Below are 21,512 nucleotides of genomic sequence, written 5' to 3' on the forward strand. Positions count from 1 at the left end.
GGATGTTTTCTGATTTATCATGAGCCCGTTTTTCGACTCAACCCCATCTGCTCTGGGTGTTATTTGGCTTCTTGGCTGGTGTACTGCTTTTCCCAAGCTGTTTTTGTTGGGGATCTGTTTCTTCAAGTATGTTTCCTGTTTTTATCTCTTCAAGCATGTGTAAGTTTTGACACTTTTTGTGCTCATTTTCTTGTTGCCCTTAGCAGCTCCTCACAATTTTGTTTTTTTTTATCTTCTTTAACACATGTAACTAGTTTTTTACATCAATGAAATTTGGGCTCTGCCCTACTTTTCCCAAAAAAAAAAAAAAAAAAAAAAATTAAAGAGGCTATGACAAGACTTGAATAATATTAGCTGTAAACGAAAATTTATCGAACGAAGCCGTAGGAATGAGGAGTCGGAAAAATAATTTAATATTTGCATAAAAAACAATAGAATAGCCTCATCGAGGCTATAGAGTAATTTGGTTGACCTCTTTTTTGGCACCGGCCACTTGCACATTCTTATCATTTTTGTATTTCGTAGCTCGATTCATCTACTTGTATGTTGCACCGCTGTGTTGATGAAAGGTCACCTTGCGTATGCTACACCGGCTCATCGTCGGCCTTAGGATTTAGTCATTTTGATCACATGTTGTCCTCTTATCATGTTTTAAAATACATGTGGTTGGGTCGATAACGATTCGATGTGATTTCATGCATTTGGGCCTTTATCGCGCATGTTCGTTCTATGTGCAATATCTTTTGATCGAAACTTTGTTTTGCAAAAATGGACTGATTGAGTACATCCGGCTCGTCGAGATGAATTCAACGAGTCTTTTCGCGCTTGGATCGGACACCATTTCATGCATGTTGAGGAGAGAGGTTTAGATCATTATTTCTATTACTATCATTATTTTCAAATGTATATAATATAAAAATAGACCTTCTATTTGCTTGTTTATTAAATAAATATAATAAAACATATTTTAATTAAGATATGGATATGAAATAATACGTTTATATAATACTATAAAAATATATAATAATATCTCATTCTAATTATTATTCTAATTATTATTATTATTATTATTATTATTATTTTATATATATTTAGTTTAAATATAAGTTCATTTTTGGCTTACTTTTTCATTTCCTAAATCTAGAAAAACTTCTAAATCTAATGGTTGAAATTCGTCAATGATATTATTTAATTTTAACCCTTAGATTTAGGGCATCAAAAAGAGATTAAATTTGGACCCTTGGATGAGGGGTTTTGGGGTTTTTTCTTTTAGCTCTCATTTTCAGGTTGAGGGAGGGATTCACCCAAAAAGAAAAGAGGGGAAGACTGCAGCCGAAAAGAGAGAGGGGTTTTCTCTCCATGACGCTCTCCTTCTCTAGATTTCAACAGTTCGACCACACCTCCAGCCTACAAGCACATGTTCGATCATCTCCTACCATCCAGTGATCACCATCTCCTACCATCCAGTGGCCACCTTTCCTTCCGTCTCTCTTCATTTGGCTGAAGTAGTTCAAAGCAAGAAGGCTGATGCTTTAGGACCTAAATGCCGCAACAAAATCAGCCCTTCTATCACTTACCTGCACAAGTTCCTGGAAGAAGTGAAGAGAAATCGGCATCAATTCGGCCAAGCAAGAGCAGCAGCTGTTCCTTTGTCTCAAAAGAACAGCAGCCAAGTGGAGCAGCCATGGACCTAGAGATCAACGAATATGCTTTTCCACTTAATCTATTGAAGAAGATCGAGCAGAAGGAAGTTGCGATCTTCTGCCTTAGTGTTTGCTAAGGCAAACCTTGATAAAAATTTCTTGGGTTAGCTTCTATTCTAAAATTAAAAGCTGTACATGATTTCTCCACAAGCAGGAGAAGCTGTACGTGATCTCTCCACAAGAAGGATTCTTCTTATCCTTGTTTCTTCAAGCTCGAGCAAGAAAAGTGAGATTTTTCCCTATTGCTCTACTCTTTTTATTTTATCTGTTGAGTCATGGCATTGTAAGGCTTTAGAGGAAATGACCATATCTAAAACTATCAGAGCTTTATTTATTCATTTATTTATTCCTTTCTTTCTATCGACTAAATTTGATTAGTTTAAAACTGTTTATGAAAATAAATAAATAATTTTTTTTTTCTGAACTATTTCACGATGTTATATATGAAACATGGAATGTTGTTGTTATACATATCAACTTCGACAAAGTACTATTACCAGTAGCTTGTTTGTGTCGAGCATGAAGTTCAAATCAATGGCCTTACATCCTTCATTATCTAAGCACCACCTACTAGCTGTTTGATGAAATGCATCAACCAAATATGTTATGATTTATTTGTATTAGAAATTTGTGTCAAAAAGGTAGGTGTTTAAAGCTCCATCACGTGCATTTGTGTATATTGATCAAAGCTCATACTTTCATAATGGATTATTATCTCGGCATACGAACTCTTATAAATATCTTATTTCACACAAATCATGTTTTAGGAATCTTAACCCGTATTCATATATCTGCTAATTTAAAATTGAATATTCATCTTCCTCTAGACTTTTTTTTCTTAAGATTAAATTATGAATTTTTAACTAATTTTCGTTACTTCGTTTGAGTATTCAAGTTGTATATTACGATGTGATTAATTTCCTAAGTCCCTTGTTATCGAAGTGGATGTGGATTAGCAAAAAAAAAAATAATATTAAATTGCATGAGCGAAACCTTGTCATCGTCGATAATTAATTGCCTTGAATTCAATTAGACTTTCTGCAAGAGGAAGTAAATTAACTAAGATATATTATTGTGAGAAAGTGATAACATTTAGGCAAATTTGTATTTAGGTCCTGCATCATAAATCATAATGGTCAAATATGATATTTTTAAACTTTGTTTTGATTTTAATATATTTGTTTAATAAACATCAAGAATATATATATATATATATATATATTGAAAACATATATGTCTAAATTTTATTTATTTAAATAACGAGTGTAAAAAAAAAAAAATAAATAAATAAATGGTCGAGTTATTCGTATTCTCATAATGTATGTTTAATTCTCGTGAGGAATATTTGAGCTAGTTTGAATGCTTTCATGGATTTGCTTTGTAATATTCTTACTTATATTTTGAATGACATTAGTTACATAAATGTTATTGCACACTGAGCATCTGAAAGCTTATCTTCATTAACTAAAAAAAAAAGGCTTTCACACCATTATTTTGTTGGAATTATTTTTACTGTTATATTCTTTTCAAAATTAAATCTATAAAAGTACCCGTTTAGTGGTCTAAATTATGTGATTACTTTCATCAGAATACAATGCTAATAATTTTAAGATGTTTAGTCTACTATCTCAATACTCTATCATTTTTGAAGGAAAGTTATTTTTAAAATTTTATATTATTATTATTATTATTATCATTTTTATTTTTAATTTTTATATTTAATAATATTATCATACATTTATGCAAATATTTTCTTGGTAAGATATGTTCTCATAAACTATATGAGGTTTGTTTACTTAACTGAAACTCATTTGTTATCTCGTTAGTGTTAATGACTTACATGATTCGTTTACTTATTTTTCTTAAAATCTTTCGATTGGTAATCAGATTATATATATATATATATATATATATTATATATATATCATAAAATAATTTAGTCTTAAAATATATTCTTCAAATGATTTGTAGTCAAATTTGCGGGTTGGAGTTGATACTACGTGAGATTCTTCTGCTAACGCACATAAATTCCACTAATACCTATCTCAATAATAGATTTGAGATTGATTATAGCCTTGCATTGTCGTAAATTAGCTTACTAAATACTATTAAAAAGAGGAAGATAACTTGCTTATTCAAGTCCTAGATATAGAACCCCTCCAATCATCATGATAGTTGTATGTGTGTCACTATTTTAATTTCAGTCACTTTTTTTTTTCCAATAACTAAAGTTTAGCTTACTTTATTTATCATTCTTATTATTTTTATTATTATTATTTCTTTGATAATTTTGTTATTTGACTAATAAGATAATACATTTCATACTAAATTGTGATGATTGTAGGCTTATGTATTCTTCAACATTTTAATAAAAATATTAAATTGTGGCTAAGATAGTGAAGTTTCAAACAAAAATTTGTCGCTCTGAGACTGTATATAAGTTTGATGTTAATGAATTCTGGGCACGTATATTTTCTTTCTTATTACACTAAATTTTAATCGTGATGACTACTAGCATCTTTGTTCCAAATATGATAAGAATAATGCAAGTATATTAATGATTGAAGATTCAAATGTCTTAAACTATATATTGCTATCACCTCACATACAAGTTTCTAAGTCATCCAACAATTCATGACTAGGGAAAAGTAGGTAATTGAGCATGATTGGCAAATACTTGCAAAGCATCTTATGTCTTAATTTTATAATGAATGTTTATTTATTATATCATTTACTTAATTAGATACGAATTTTATTGTAATCATATAATTCAAAGCAATTTGAGGAAATTAATTCTTATATAATTGTTGAGTTGTATTTAACACTCAATATACATGTTAGTGTAGTACTTTTTTTTTTTATAATAACAATAGGCTTCCCTTTTTTTTTTTTGGTAATCTTGAATAACATTTAACTCGCATATTATTTTGTGTTCTATGCAATAACATTCACATACTTTATAAATGCTAATCTTAAATTTTCTATTAGTTATATTTTTTTTTTATTTACTTGCATTTCTTTTCTGAACGACATTACGCTTATGTATGTATTTTCTTTATCTTATTTTGCGAGGTATATTGAGTCTTGCACGATCAAGAATCAAGCTGCATCATTTGCTTATAAGCTCTTAAGTGGCAGCGCCACAGCCAGGTACATCGGGTCTTGCACGATCAAGAGTCAATGGACAATTTGTTTGCTTGGAGATTTTAAGTGGCAGCGCCACAGTCAGGTATAATTTTTGCAACATAAACTTTAATTATATATCGGAATGCTTCACTCACACACTTCTTGTTAATAGGTATTTAGCATGTTTAGGTAGCCAGTCCTTAGTTAGTTCATGACGAAGCTTTGCCTTATAGGTCAAAGCTTGCCCCTTCTGTGAGCCCTAGAGACCATTAGGGTCATTTAGGCCTGTAGAGTAGGCAACCCATTTGTGCCATTGGGCATCGTTGTTTTTCCCACACGAAGTGGGCATCGTTAGATTTTGTTTTTTTTCGGTTTTGGGTTTGATACCCCCCACCTTCTGTGAGCCTTAGAGGTCATTAGGGTCATTTAGGCCTGTAGAGTAGGCCACCCATTGTGCCATTGGCATCACTGTTTTCCCACACGAAGTAGGCATTGCTAGGATGGTTTTCTGTGCAGATACCTTGCCTGGAGGGTATCTGGTGTGTTTATTTACTTTTTCTTACTCTGGATGTCATGCATGCATTTGTTTTTACACACTCTTACTTCATACTTACACTTCACTTACATGCATACATTACATCACTAAGCCTAAGGGATATTTTGTATCTGTTTCATGCATCATAACATGGCGCTAGGTACATTCTTGTGCTATTGTAGAGTCTCTGATTGAAACCTTTTTGAACTACACCATCCTTAATTTTTAGGATAGAACCTCCTATCTTGTATACATATAGAACGATTGATTGTGTTTAGGATGTTAATTGGCAGCTCACTCCAGGCAAGCATAGCCAGGTTATACACCCCTCAGTTGTCTCTTTCATCTGTTTTTGAGTCTGTCATTTCCTTTAGGATAGTAATCCTATCTTTGATCTTCTAAACTCAAAATTTTAATCATATCTTTATCCATTCAAAAAAGTCTAATCATCATTAAAAGATAAATAGAAGGGATCTTTGGAATAAATTTAAGAACTTTATCTGTGCACCAAATTAAGAAGTGAATAATACAACATCCTTAATCGAGAGTTTTCTTAGACCGAGGTCTAAGATGTAATTAACTACGGGGGCTTGCGCCTGTAGGAAACTGATCCCCACAATCAAATAAATCCTATTCGAGCTGATGTATCGAATGGGGTAAATCTCGTGGAACTTTAGGGTTTATATCATATTATTATCCATCGAGGTGGTAGGTGAAAGCCGCTACCCTCCATGGCTAATCGTATGTATACTCCATCTGCTCTCCATTGGCCTGCTTGTGTCGATTGTAAAGGCCTTACGACCGTTTGTCCTACGGGATAGTGCGATCGTACCCTTTAACTCGAATCCACACGAGCAGAATTCTTTCGGAGACCCACAGGCTATATCCAACTATTTTTTGCAGTAGTGGAACAATAAAGGCATATCATCAATGATCCTGTATTAGGTGCATGATTACACAAAAATAGTCATTTTGTAGATGTTCATCCTGCCAGTAATTGTTGCATTATTTAAGCTGTAATCCAATCTACTACTGTTGTAGTTAAACATTCAAAACAGTGTTTGTTCTTTTCATTTAGTGTTATGTAAAAATCCCCTTTTTTGGAATTTTTACATACATAACACATAAAACTATTAAAAATACATATTTACAATATAACCTAACCTTTTATATTTGCTATATACATAAAACCCATCTTTTAATTAATCTAACATTCCGTTTAAACCTTCCGTCAAAAAGAACAATCAAGATTGTCTTCCCCGTCAATGGCATGCTCCATAGTGAATAGAAGTATCTCATCGCTTCAATAGGTTTGTAGAATAGATGGAAAAGAGGATTTTAGGTGGTATATTAGTAAAATAGAAGTTTAGATGTTAAATATGTATTTTCAAATAGTTTTAGATGTTATGTTTGTAAAAATTCCCTTTTTTTTCATGATGCGCTGACCTAGTTTAGAGAAGGTTCTCGGCTTCCTTATTAAAGCATTAATGATAGATCAACAACACAAATGCAGGCCTGTATAGCAAGGGCTTTTGATACTCTGTTTGAGCTAAAAGCGAAGGCAAATGAAATATTTTGGTATTGTATGCATGTGTAGATGGAAGTTTGGATACTTTATTTTAATTTGCATGTTGAAGTTATAATGGTTGGACGACAAAAAGATGGGAAGATTTTCTAAATGTGCGTGGTTGGAAGGAAATATGGAGAAGAGAAATTTTCTGCACAAGATCATTATTTGATTGAAAATTCAAATTTCTTCAAGATGCGATGCCATGAAATACGACATAAAAGAGAAATTAGTGAGATTGTTGATGTTCATAGGAAACACTTTGATCTTGACCGTATTATTCTGTACCATCCACTAATTTCCTGGTGAGGATGAAGGATTTTAGATCTTAAAAAAATGATGAAGAAGTTAATGTCTAAAAATAAAAAAGTTTTGATTAAAACTTAAATTTAATCTATAATTTTTGTTTAATAATATAAAAGTCGACATATAATATAATATAAAAAATGCTTCTTAAAATGATTATCAATTTGATGACAAAATAATGAATCATTTAAGCCTAACAATATCACTAATTAATTTGACCAAACATTCACCTTGTTTATATATAACCTCTAAAAAAATCATGAATAATCATAGTGCCCATTATTTGTTACGTTCTCCATCAAGATTGGTTTCCAATCTACAGTACTTTTAAATCAACCAACATAAGTAATTACTTAATAACAATCTAGCACATTGTTACCCTCCTACCCCCCCCCCCCCCCCCCAAAAAATAAAAAAAAAAAAAAAATCTCTACCACTTAACTAGCTTTGCATATGATGTTTCTGCCCAATCTGCATTCCTCTACAATAAAAAAAATTTTCATATCCACATCTACAACAACAACAACATCAAGCCCAATCGACATTCCTCTACAATAAAAAAAAAATTCATATCCACATCTACAACAACAACAACAACATCAAGCCTTTGCTGCACTGCATGGGGTCATCTACATGAATCCTTTTTATCCATTGTTTTATATTAAAAGTGAATTTCTACTTTAAATCTAATAAAGAAATATAATTTTTAATATTTTCTAACAAAGTCTTTTTAGGTCTATCTCTACCTTTCTTAAGATAATTCAAACCTAATACCTCTATTTTCCTAACTGTGTCATCGAAAGACTGCTGTTTTATGTGACCAAATCATCTAAGGCGACTCTCCCTAATATTATATTCCACTAGAGCTACTCCAACCTTTCATGTATATGCTTAGTTCGTATCATATCTCTAAGGGTAAAACCATTCTCATATCTGTAACATTTTTTTATGCCTTCAGAAAATTAAAAAAGGTGTTACCTAATGCATGAACATTCTTACTAATTTGAAATTTGAGGAAAGGTTGAATACACAACCTTATCCTGATAAGAAATAGATAATTCCAGTTGCATATCTGAATAAAAAATACAAAATTTTAGCCCAAGTATTAGGGACCGGAAGTAGGAACAACAAATAAAAGATGTGCAGGGCTATTGCCTCACAGCAACAATGAAATTGAGAATTGATAGTAAGAAATTCACTTCCTATGAAGTTGGCTTTTAATTTCACATTTCGTTCAAAAAATTCAATGGACTAAAGGTTAAACACAATTCTCTGCAAAAAATATGGTCTTCTCTTGCTCGGCATCCGAACTAGGCCTATGATTTGTAGCTCTGTGACTGCTTTGCAAAACCTTGCTTGGATGGACACTTCATTCCCAAGTCCTTTAGATTTCCCCTTTTTAGAGGCAAGAGAATGTTGGGCCTTACGCTTGACTTTAGGGTTAGAGATTAGTACTTTTGTTTTGAAAGAATAATACCAGTCATGGAGGTTGATTAGGTCAACATACTCTTGGGCAAGACTATACATGATAGCAGTATCATGGATGGAAGAGGATAAAACATGCTCTCTTCTACTACAGGAGGTGCTCTGAAGATACCCATTAGATTTCAAAAGGTCATCCTATATGACACTTCTCGGATCCCCAATTAGAGATGACTTTAGAGAAGCAACATCTTTGAAGAAGAAAATTTCATGGAAAGGTACATTTTCAATCGGCACCAAAAATTTTATGAGTAGCTTAACTAGCAGCATTGTCGCTTCATCATTCAAAAATGGTGTGCCCTTTTTCCTTGCTGAGCATGCCAAACACCCATGAATATTAACCGTATGTCTCTCTTTTGAAGTGTGACCATCACTTGGAAGATTTCTCATTGAATGGACTACCTTCACTTCTTTGTCCATCTCAATTACTTCTTCATTGTGAAGGCTCCACTGGCCAAGCAATTGATAGAGGGAATCAGAAGGAAGCTCCCTAACCTTTTGTATAGCTTGAGAGATGAAGCCACCATTTACAGATTCATGGGAGGCAGTCAATGGTGATAACAATTGCTGACCTAAAGCCATTTCACTACACAATATTGGATCAATGACCTCGCAAAAATATGTCTAGTAGTTGAATTTTGCTGATTTTACCCACTTTAAACAGGCACAGAACTACATAACTCCAATTGTTTTGCAGCCACTTCAACTTAGACAAGCCTTGTGCAAGATTATTGTCCCCTGTGGTTTTGCCCCTTTGACAGGATGGTAAATCAAAAGTATAACTTCTCAAAACTTCAGATAATGATTCACACTTGCCAGACCAGAAAGCCTCACAATCTTCATGAAGCATGCCCGGGCACAAAAAACTTAAAGGTTCCCCACTTAAGTGTTTAATGCAAGCAAGCTTCAGTGCCTTTAAAAATGAGGTTATCGTTCCACATGTCTAAGGAAATGGTTTCTCAAGAATAAAGCAAACCTGTGGCCAAAAAAGAACCCAAAAGATGTTCTTACGAGAACATACTCAATCAGAGAATCCATTCTTCTTCTGAGAAATTCCAGTGTGAACTTACAAAGCAGCAAGTAGTGCGTGACACTTGACAGGAGAAGTTTTCTCAGGGCATCAAAAGAAGTAGTCACTCCCAGTATGAAAATGATTGGAATTTTCATCACCCGTTCACTTAGCATTTTAATAAAATCAACCAGGACTTCACTATCACATTGCTCCATGTCTTCAATTATAACAATAATTGGCTTATCATAATTCTTATCTTTGCAATACCACGAAGCTATTAACGGTACATCAACAACATCTGAAGCCTTTGGAACAAGTTGTTTATATAAACTTCTTAGGCAACTTCCTATACCACACTTTGTGGAGATATCCAATGCTGAGAGAAAAGCTGTATGACACCCATTAGACTGCATATACCCTTTAAGATCTTGAAACATTAGCATATCATCAACAAACTCAATATTCTTTGTAAAGATCAATGTAGTTGGCATTCTTTTACATGTGGCCTCTGTTGCTATCGGATATGGCTTCATTATATGAACAAGACTAGCGGATCTGATGGTGGAGAATTACTCAAAAAACCACTGGTGTATTTCCTCGAACAAAGCAAGGTTCATCTCCCTTAAAACTTCCTCGATAGTAGAATTGATCTTCGACCAAGTATTTTCAAAGGCTTCTAGGCGAAGCTGCTCATAGATAGCTTCATTCTCTTCTTGCGCGACTTTTATTGGAGAAGAAAGCAACATATCAATCTTTATTTTCATTCTCCGAAATGTTGAGGAGCTTTTTCTTTCGCATTTTCGAGTCAGTGCCTTTTGGAGAACAAAGAAATGCTGGAGATTATTATCGGAGACATCAGATGCATTGGATGCAGAGATGGGAGAAGAGTGAAAATCACAAGTAGTGGAAGGAGATTGCGCCATTGTTGGAGGAGGACATACAAGGTTAGGGCTTGGGCCTCAGTTCCCTCCAGTCCCCATTCCCAACTATAGTTGGCCTTTAAACATTTTTACCGCTCGTGATTTAACGTAGGCCTTCTTCTGCCTCAGGCGCCTGGACTCGCGAGAGGGAGGAAGCCGTTGGTGTTATGCATTACAAGGTAGAAGAGACTGCCGGAGCATCATGTCACAGTGAGGAATCGACGGTATCACCTTGAGAAATCCTCCGCCGGAGCTTCTAATCGGAAGTGAGTGTAGGTAAGTAAGAGGACTGCTAGATGGAAGTGTAACTAATGGTTTAGGGTTTAGGCATTTCGATCTCTACAACACTTAACTAAGTATTATGTTTCTCTTTTAATGGTCAGCATTGGACACCATAAAGCATTTTCATATCTACATCTCTTAAAAAAAAATTAGAAACCCTAGATCTACATTTTTCGGTAGACATTTCATTTTGCTTAAAATAAATACCTGCTCAGCCGTCAAAATGCTGGAAAAAAAAAAAGCAAATTTTCCTTTGGCTTGGGCCAAATCCGGCAACGGAGGCTTTAGGTCGGCCGAGTAATGCAGCTAGGATAAGAAAGAAGAATGACAAGAGACAAATATGAGAAGGAGTTGGATGAGGAAAGCAACAGGGGGAACGAGCTTAATATGAGGTGCGGTCCAATCACCAGTTTAAGGGTGTGTTTCGGATGGATTTTTTGTTGTTGTACTTTACCAAACACAACCGAGAGGTGGTTTGGGATGGCCTGATTATGCTCTGTTCTCGACAATTTCACGACCTGTGGTTGCTTCTCACGTCCGAAAGAAGCCTCCTGCAATTTGCCTGCTTCCCGCTGTTCGTAGATATGATAAATATGTTAATGCCTTTACTGCCTCGCAAAGTTCCTCTATACTAGGCCACTCCACTTCCGTCTCATCTCACTTCGCTCGCTCGGCATTCGATGATAGGAGCTTATTTGCCGCGAAGGTTGGCTTTCTTCCTTCCTTGTAGCTGTCAACTCCCAAGCCTTAGGCACTCGTCTCCGCCACCCTCGACAACGTTTTTCTTGTTGGATAGGAAGTTTAGCAAAACGGGAGTTCGCTCACTGTGACTCAAATGAACCAAGACCGATGATAGGAGGTTGCTTGCAGTGAAGGTAGCCTTTCTTTCTTCCTTTACCTATCTTACTCGAAGCCCTAGGAGGTCGTCTCTGCCACTCTCGACAAGTTCCTGCATGTCAGATTGGAAGTTAAGCAAGGGAGTTTGCTCACTATGAGGTAACCATTCTTTTGCCCTTTCACATGGAATTTTTTTTTTTTAAAAGGGGTTTTCTTTTAGTTGTTAGATTTATGTTAAATTGTGAAGGTCACCAAAATTTATGTTCGTTTTAAAAATTTTAAGTTTAACTCAAAAGAGTTGATTGTATCATTCTTATTGTCTTCAGTTTGATTTTCCTTTTCTACTCCACCAATGGGTATAGAAACACAAATAGTAGCATGCACAGCATAAGAGGTCTTCCTAGAAGAATCCTTATTTATAGAGTTGCTAGCAGCAATTCCATTTTTAAGAATTATGGTAGTATCAAAATTATGGAAAGTGGATATTCTAATGATCCTAATTGTTCTATGTTGAAAGTCTTTTGTAATTTTTCCAATGGAAAGGAGGTTATTTCTGCTAAAAATCCTGTTGATTTTGTTAAAGAGTTCAAATTTTTGAAGATTCTGTCCCTTCTTCTTCTGCAACCACAATTCATGCTACTTGATCCTTTCTCTAAATCTAGAAATTCTGCTAATCTATCAATACGTGCAATAGTGAATTCTACTAATGTTCTCAAAAACGTTAATTGAATGAATCGTTTCAAAAATCTTGATGAATGTTGCATTACTACTGTTCAATAAATTGTCCCTGAAGATCCTTTAAACGCGAATTCTGTAGCTATTAACGAGAAGACTGCCACTTCAATAGATAATCATATTCCTATTCCTTCTCAAAATGCTTGGAAAAATCCAAAACATTTTCAAGTTGAATCATTGGAGGGTTTCATCTCTTTCTCCATAAATAGTAATATTTTTAAATTTGATTTAGAATCTGAATTATAGAATATTAAACAGTTGAGTAATGCATTAGTTATTAAAGTTCTTTTAACTCTGACAATGAGAGGGTAGTGCACATGACAGACGCAAATTTAAATTTGTTTTATATTTTAATTTTTTTAAATAAATTTAGATGCAAGATGTCTCTTATTTTTTTAATTACTAGCTACAATAATCAATTATATAGCTTTGCATATTTCCTCCTATTATAATTTGTTAATTTATAATACAGCAATTAAGAAATTCAATGGGTAAACCAAAAGATGGCGGATCTTCCACAACATGGGAGAAAGATGTGAAGATTATTTTATGTGATTTATGTCTAAGAAAGATTGAACTTGACAATCGACTAACTACACACTTCAATAAAGAGGGTTGGATGAATTTAATTAAGAATTTTTTTGAAAAAAAACTAGAAGAGATTATGAAAAAGTTCAGTTAAAAAAACTGGGATCAGTTAAAAAATAATTGGAAATTATGGAAAGAATTGAAGCGTGATCCACTGGACTTTGTTGGGATCCTAGAAAAAAAACCATTGACGCGCCTGATGAATGGTGGAAAGAGAAATTAGAGGTAAATATTCTTTTACATATATTTGTCTTTTCCAGCCTTCATATTATACTTTTTTACTTTTTTGAAATAAATTTTTTCCTTATAGGTTGTGCCAAATGCAAAAAAATTTAGATACTGCGGCATTGATCCTGAACTAGAAGATAAGCTTGATCTTATATTCCTAGGTGTTGTTGCTACCGGTAATCATGCTTGGACTCCAAACCAGGGACTTCACAATGAAAATGTTATTGAAGATTCTAAACACATTGATATAGGTTCTGAGTCTTTTGAAGATCCTTCACAAAATCTTAAAAGCATTAATGACTGTAGCCAATTGAAACGTCCTTCATCTACAACGTCAATCGGTAGAAGGAAGAAAATCTTTGGTTCAATATTTCTAAGAAGTCAAATTACTCAACTTGTCAATTCTTGTACCAATATTACCTCATAAATTAATGCAACAAAGTCAAAACTCGAGAAATCCTCCATTTCTGAGGCCATTAAAGTGCTTGAACAAACGACTGAAGTATTTGAAGACATGTAACCATATTTGTTCTCCACGAAGCTTCTCGAGGATCCAACGAAGCGAGCAATTTTTATGTCAATTTGCCCTGATTGACGAGTTCTTTATCTTCGATACTACTACGGAAATCATGATACAACATCATAGTTTCATAGATATTTATGTTTTTCTAAAAAAACAGTGGTTTAGTTAATGTGTTTTATACATTAGTTTTGTATTTTGATTATGTTGTTTTTAACAGTTTGTAATGTCCTTTTTACTAGAACAATTGAACATTTTGTTATATCTTTTTTTTCATTATTCAGTATTGGGATCATTTTAGTTCCCATATGAATACTTTTGCAGACTATTCTGAGTTATATGAGATTTGGTGATGTTTTTTTTGGTAATTGTGATCAGAAGCATATACTTTAGCACGTGTATTGATAATTCAAAGTTGATATGTGATTGCACCCTTTCAGTGTAGATAGATGCCACATATTTCATATTTAATTTTTATGCATTGCATCACCTTTTAGATTTCATATCAATGATGTTTTCTTACAAAGGAGGTATTCTCCTGAAATTGTTGGACACGCCTTGTATAATGGGGATAACTTTTTAGCATGTAGATAATTGTGTCAATCAAATCCTCTCAAGTCTGCTTTGAAACTAGTTTTTATATGGTATCCTTTCAAACGTATTATGCCTAATTTGAGTTTAGCCAAGTTGACCACACTTATACTTAGTGCATTCTATCCAACTTGATTAATTTGGTATGATGATATGTGCATGCCTGTCATCGACAAATGCAACCTTATCGACTAGAGTGAGTAATATATCGACTGCTTGCTGTGCTGCAGGGAAATATTTATCTGAAGTTTTATCATCAAATAGCTGTGCTGCAGGGTCTGTACGCCAAACATTTTGCTTTCTTCTCTCAGTTTTAGACCTATTCAATGCAAGCTTAGTTGTTGATGCCTCTAAACTTTCCGCAATTTTCACCTCACCAGGCTAACTGTTAGATCTTGGCAAACTCCACCTGGAGATCCTGTGTATAATAAGATCTAAAAGTGAACTTGTGAAAACCTTTTTCGCTATTTGCAGATATAAACACACTCTTCAAAACATTACCAAATACTAAAGAAAATAGATCTAATTCTAGAACCAATTTGTATTATCAAAAGCATTTCTAGCTAAGGCTTAAATCTGAGAGTATATCAAAAGTTATCATCAGAATCAATTGGAGTGACTGATGAAAATTTTTCACTGCTAAAAAACTCAAATGTTTGGCTTCAAAAATAAATTACCCGTTTGAAACCTCTGAAGATTCCTCCGTCAAGCTAATCACGACCAAAATTCTAGTGACTAAATATACATGGAATCAAATACTTTTATACCCACTTAGCTATTTGCTTGGAATTTTAATATTTGCAAAGTTGCGCACTAGCAAGATGTCCCATTTGAAAAGAGGAATTATTACATGTGTACAACATGTTGTAGCTCTATGTGTGAAGTATCGTAGCACACAGTCATGTACTTGTTGAGCACACCAATTTATATATATTACAAATATTGATTGCTGATTTTAGTTTCTGTATTTATATTTTTGTTTATGTATTATTTGGTTTATATTTTATCTGCTTTTAGTGTAATTCTTCATCTATGATCTAGTATTAATGGTAATGCTTAGTTCACCTAGGTTATTTCTGTATATTTTATTTTGCTACAAGCTATGATCTATTTTAGAGAGCATAATACTTGTTTATAGAAATAATCTATTAATACTTATTACTACCTATATGCAGGAATGGAATGTAATGAGAATTTGAGTCAGATGATATTGCAAATATTAAAAAGATTATACTTGCAGCAATATGTGTTATAAATGAGTATTATGAAACATATATTTGCAAGACACCGTGTATGACATAATCATCTAGAGGAGACAAATGGATTTGAGAGCTACTACAAGGTCATCCAATGAGGTTTCATAATATGTTTCGTATGTCTCAAACAATTTTTTTAGATCTATTGTATAAATTAGAATGTGTTCATCATCTCCATGGATCATGAAGGACAAAAAGCACAGAAGTACTTGCAATGACTTTATATATTTTATCGCATAATGAATCAATAAGGTCCACATGTGAGCGGTTTCAACACTCTACTGAGACAATCAGTAGGTATTTCTCTATTGGATTGGAGGCTTTGGTGAAATTTTCATGTTCTGTGATCAAGCCTATCGATCCTGTTTTTGGTGATATCCCAATGAATATTTTGTATGATAATCGATATATGCCGTATTTCAAGGTAAAATTTTAAATTATCATATTATATGAATTGTTTAAATGAATATAATACCTAATCATCACTTCTTAAATAGGACTGTGTTGGAGCAATCGATGGAACACATATGGATGCTCGTGTTTCGAATGCTGAGAAAGCGGCTTATATAGGAAAATGTGGGTCAACGACGTAAAATATTATGGTTGTATGTGATTTCAACATGTGCTTCACTTTTATAATGGCAGGATGGGAAGGAAGTGCACATGACAGTCGCATTTTTAAATTTGCAGCTCGTAATAGGCTCAATAACTTTTTCTTGCCACCTCCTGGTACGTTCTATATAGTTGTAACGTTAGTAGTAGTAGAACTTATACTAAAGTACATGTACTTCATAACAGGAAAATATTATATTGTCGATGCTGGTTATCCGATGCAACGGTGATTTTTGAAGCCATTTTCAGATACCAAATATCATATACCTGATTTTGAAAGAGGAAGCCAATTAGTACGTGGGAGGCAAGAAACTCTTAAGAAGCGACACTCTTCTTTAAGAGGTGTAATTGAGAGATCATTTGGTGTTTGGAAGAAGAAGTGGGTCATATTACGAGATATGCCTACATATTCATTCAAAAAACAAATAAAACTAGTGATATCAACAATGGCATTGCATAATTACATACGTCGACATTCTAGTCGGGAAGACCCTGATTTTAATATATGTGATGCCGACGGAACATATATACCAGAGGAGGCATATGAGTATAGAATTGGACAATCAGTAGTAGAGACTGAAGGGAATGATTTTAATTAGGAGGTACGAGATGGTGAAGGAGCAGAGGAGATGGTCCATTTAAGAGAGAAAATCACAGATGCATTGATGGATGAGATGAATTAGAAAGTTTTTTATGCTTGAAAGTATGTTAAGTTTTATTTGATTAATTTTGTGAATCTTTTGTTGATTTTTTTTTTCACTTTAGGTGTCTTAAGAATTTGTTGCAGAATCACTTTCTATTGAAAGTAAGAAAGGGAAAAAGTATTGCAGTTTATTGACTTTGTTGGAGGGCTTACATTTAACTTATTAATTAAAGAATGATTTGATTTTTATAGCAATAACAAATGATAAAAGGACATGAAATGAACTATTTTTTTAACTAAAAATGATTATCTGAATATCCTGTTGAGCAAAGAAATTTGTTGAGTTGTAAATTTTTTTGATACAGATGAGAATTTAGCTTAGCATAATTGTTTGCAAATATTTTTTTGATTGTTCATATCATATTTATGATATTGAGATTTGTTATATTTATAGAATAAACTAAAAATTGTCTCTTCAAGAAATTTGTTGATATATTTTTTCAAAAAATATAAATCAGAACATATTTGTATTATGACGAGACATTTTTTTTTAGTATAAAGTAATATTGGAGAGTCCAAAATTTTAACAAATTATTTCGAAGTATGATAAGAACAATGTCAATAAAAATTTATAGTATTTATATATATAAACTTATAAAATATTTTATAAAATAATTTGATTTTAATTCAGAAGTGTTAGTTTGTTAACATCAAATTTTGAATAGAAATTATATTTGAATAAAATTTATTCATCTTAATACATATGAGGGTATAAATGTAATTTATTTATATATAGCTGCAACACAACAACTTGACACTTATACTGCCCAAACAAAATGCACTGGTTTCTATACAGCAATTTCAAAACGCAACTTTTTGTACAACAATTTCATAACCTGCTTTACCGACAGCTGTCACTGTTCCAAATGCACCCTAAGTGGTGTCTAGTTTGGGCCACTTTAGCTCCAATTGCGGCTTAAAACAGGGACTTAAACTAGTTATATGCATTTTTTTAAGTTTACAGTTAATTTCGTTTTATACAATAACTGTATCAAGAAAATTGCCCCCAAATATTTTCAATTACTTTAACTGCATTACTAATTTACTACTGATTTTCGATGGCTCATTCCATTGCATTTTCGTGAAAAGTTTGTCACATCTGGCTGTTTGAGACCATTTGCCTTGTCCTAACAATGATCCTTGAAAATGGTCTCATATTTTTATTATCACATTAAGTCATAAAAATACGGAAGCAAATCAAATCTCTTCCAAATTTTGTAACAACTTTCAATTGCAACAAGCCTACGCCAATATCTTCGCAAATTATGCGTACAAAGACCAATATTTGTGATCAGATTCCATCGTCATACGATTTGAATTTTATACAGAACAACCATTAATTTGCTGCTTTTAAATTTGTTCAACATACAATTATAAAATATTTTTATGTACATCATCTCATCATAAAACAATGGCTCAAAATCATAAATTTACTCAATTTCACAAAAATTGATACTGAACTATATTTTTAGGCTTTGTTTATAATAATATTTTTTACTATTTTTTAAAATAATTTTTTCAGCACAAAAATATTTTCAACTAGAAATTTAATAGTAAAAAGTTGCTTTAGAAAGCACTAAAAAAATTGTTTCAAACAAAATCATAATAGTGTTGAGTGAACTTAGTTTTCATACAAAAATAAAATGTTCATTGCAATTCCAATACAAACAACAGATCAATTTCCCTATGCCAAAACTTCAACTACACAACTCAGCAAACCCAACTCTACCTCGGTATCACCACTACTCCTTACTCCCACATCCATACAAACTCCACCTTCACCCACTGCTCAACTACCCGATCACCCAGCTCACACACCTCCCTCTGTAGCTTCCGCCGCGGTCGCGATAGGAGGAGTTGCGACCTCTTGTTGCTATGTATGCCACAGTTGGTGTATCTGCCGATGTTAGCTTGAGATGCTCTATCATTAAGTTGATTTCTTCACTGCATAGGAGAGAATAGAGTTCATCAAGGCTAATGGGCTCAGATCTGGTTCGTATGGCTGTTTTGAAGGACTAGTAGGATGGTAATAAGCCATTGAGTATGTAGAAGATGATATCTTCTTGATCGATTGCAGAGCCTGCAGCAGAGATGTTGTCTACTATTGTTTTGATGTGGTTAAGGTATTGAGACATGTAGAGGTCTTTCATGGAGACGTTGTACAGCTCGTTTTTGAGTTGGATGACGCGGCTGCGGTTGGAGGGCAGAAGGCGCTTCTCGAGTGTGAGCCAAATCTCGTGACAGGTTGAGAGATTGAGAATGTATGGTAGTATGGGGGCTGTAATGGTGGAGCATAGAGCTGATGCAAGGTTTTGGTCGAGAAACGACCAGGAAGCATACAGATGGTTCAGGATGATGCCTGAGGCGGTGGAGGGAATGTATTCCGGTGGGCATTTTGAGGTGCCGGTGAGATGGCCGTCGAATCGATTGGCTGAGAAGATTTTGAGAGTTTGAAGCCTCGAGATGGGGTAGTTGTCGGAGCTGAGGTGAATGTGAATGATGTTTTTGAGGTTAGAAATCAGGAACTTCAGGGCGGGCGGAATGGTGGTCTCGATGATCATCGGACTTTGATGCGGGAACCTGGCCTGAACATTGTCGGATGTGCTTCCCGAGTCTGCCATGGCGGGATGTTGCCGTGAGGAGTTTTAGGCTCTGATACCATATAAGAATATGGTACAGGCAGAGAAAGAACTGAAGATGAACTTTAGTTATGAAGCTTCCTTAATTCCTGGTACTGTTTACAGGGTATATATAAGCTTAAGAGGAGACATCTTGTAACAGTGGACAGGTGCTTTTAAAGATATGTAATTATGTGAGTAAGTGGTTAAATGCTTCATGAGTGCAGCGGGCCAAACGTTCCCTGTGAGCACAGCCAAAAGCTTGGAGCGTGGAGTGGATGAGCCGAAAGCCAATGTGGTTTAACAGCCTCCATCGAGGGCATAAATCACAATTGATTTTAAAAAGTGAGTGCGCAACTACACAATTAAATTAAGCAAAGAAAATATGAAACATAACATAACTTTTCTATATATGTAATCTATTTTTTTAACATGTTGAAAAGTTAGTTCACTAGTAGTTTAGAAATGTACAATTCCATTACCGAGCATGGTAAAAATTACAACAATTTGCTATAAAGGGAATTAAAAAATAAGAGTAGAGTCTAGAGAGATAGAACAAGTATCTTCCAAAGGTGGCTGTTAGAAATTGGATCTGATCATATATGATCCATATATAAGTAATTTTAATATTAAAAGTTCAATGGAGGGTGTTAAGCCTCATTGAATTGCCCCTAGGCACAGCAAGATGCGCGCGCGGGTGGGGGTGGAGGTGAATTAGTTATTTAAAAATTCCTTTAACTTAAAATGATCGTTTCAAAAATTTTCAATAACTTAAAATATACAAATTTAACTTCCAATGCTGAATCAAATTAACTAAACAATAATTATAGTAATGATGATTATAATTTAATCAAATCAATATAACATTAACCACAAAAATTTAAAATGCAATTTTTGGGAAAATAAATCCCAGAAAAGTAAAATACAAAAAATTAAAACTAAAATGATCACACAAGAATTTTATAATGGTTCGGTTAAACAATGAACTACTTCCACTACACGGAGTCCACTCCAGATATTGCAATACTCTTAATGTCTCTCCTTTAGTCCCCATAATAAGGTGGAGAAACCCTTTCAAGAACTAGTTCCACCAACTCAGTGCGACGGAGAACTAGAACCTTTTTCATCTTCCTGGTGAGATAAAAAACCTTGGAAGCTCTTTTCATCCTCCTGGTCAAGGCAGTGAACCTCAAAGAGTTTTCACCCTCCTACTGAAGGCAGAATACATTGCAATCCTTTTCACCCTCTTGGTGAAGGCAGAGAACCTTAGACTAACCTCAGCCCTGTGGAGGAATCAAGGTGCAAGCTTGATTGGAGCGACTATGTGAAACCCCAAAACTACTTATCCCTCTTACAAACCTCACCTTCTTATTCTCCACTCTCCAAGATTTCTCTAAGCTCTCCCCCATAATACCTTCAACAGGTAAAGTCTCAAACATAGAAAGTATTAATAAAATAATTTTATAGAAGGTCTTAAAAATCCCTAAAATTTTAATTCAGATGAAACTAATTGCATAGTATGGTTAATTCAAAAATCAAATATCACCAGTACAATGAAACAGTCCCATGATGAAGTATTCAAAATCTATATGCTGATCATACAGTATGATTCATTCAATTATCATGATATCATACAAGACGAATACCGTGATGATTGAAATTTGTCTCGACCCATCATTATGTATAATTGACATCATACTATACGATTAGTTAACAAATCAAGATTTCATCCAGGATGATCACTAAGATAAATGCTTTTCATCCAGTCTATCGTACAGTACGATCAATATTGTATAGTATGATCGACCAAATTAATTAAACCTTGATTTTATTGACTAATCATGGAGACTAAATTAAGTAAGATTTTTAATATCATCATGTATAAACCAAC

At 33.8% G+C, this 21,512-nt stretch overlaps 1 long non-coding RNA gene across 2 annotated transcripts; it reads left to right on the forward strand.

The window, feature by feature from the left end:
- The first annotated feature begins 1,275 nt into the window (after positions 1-1,275).
- Positions 1,276-17,138, forward strand: LOC110114287. 2 transcript variants are annotated; one of them, XR_003702196.1, is made up of 4 exons: positions 1,276-1,929; positions 15,608-16,112; positions 16,186-16,417; positions 16,487-17,138. It is a non-coding gene; the product is annotated as an uncharacterized LOC110114287 (long non-coding RNA). The 2 variants fall into 2 exon arrangements; XR_003702195.1 differs by lacking the exon at positions 1,276-1,929 and adding an exon at positions 4,717-4,932.
- Positions 17,139-21,512: the final 4,374 nt, after the last annotated feature.

This window comes from Dendrobium catenatum, unplaced genomic scaffold (genome assembly GCF_001605985.2).
Source record: "Dendrobium catenatum unplaced genomic scaffold, ASM160598v2 fragScaff_scaffold_1191, whole genome shotgun sequence".
NCBI classification, from domain to species: Eukaryota; Viridiplantae; Streptophyta; class Magnoliopsida; order Asparagales; family Orchidaceae; genus Dendrobium; species Dendrobium catenatum.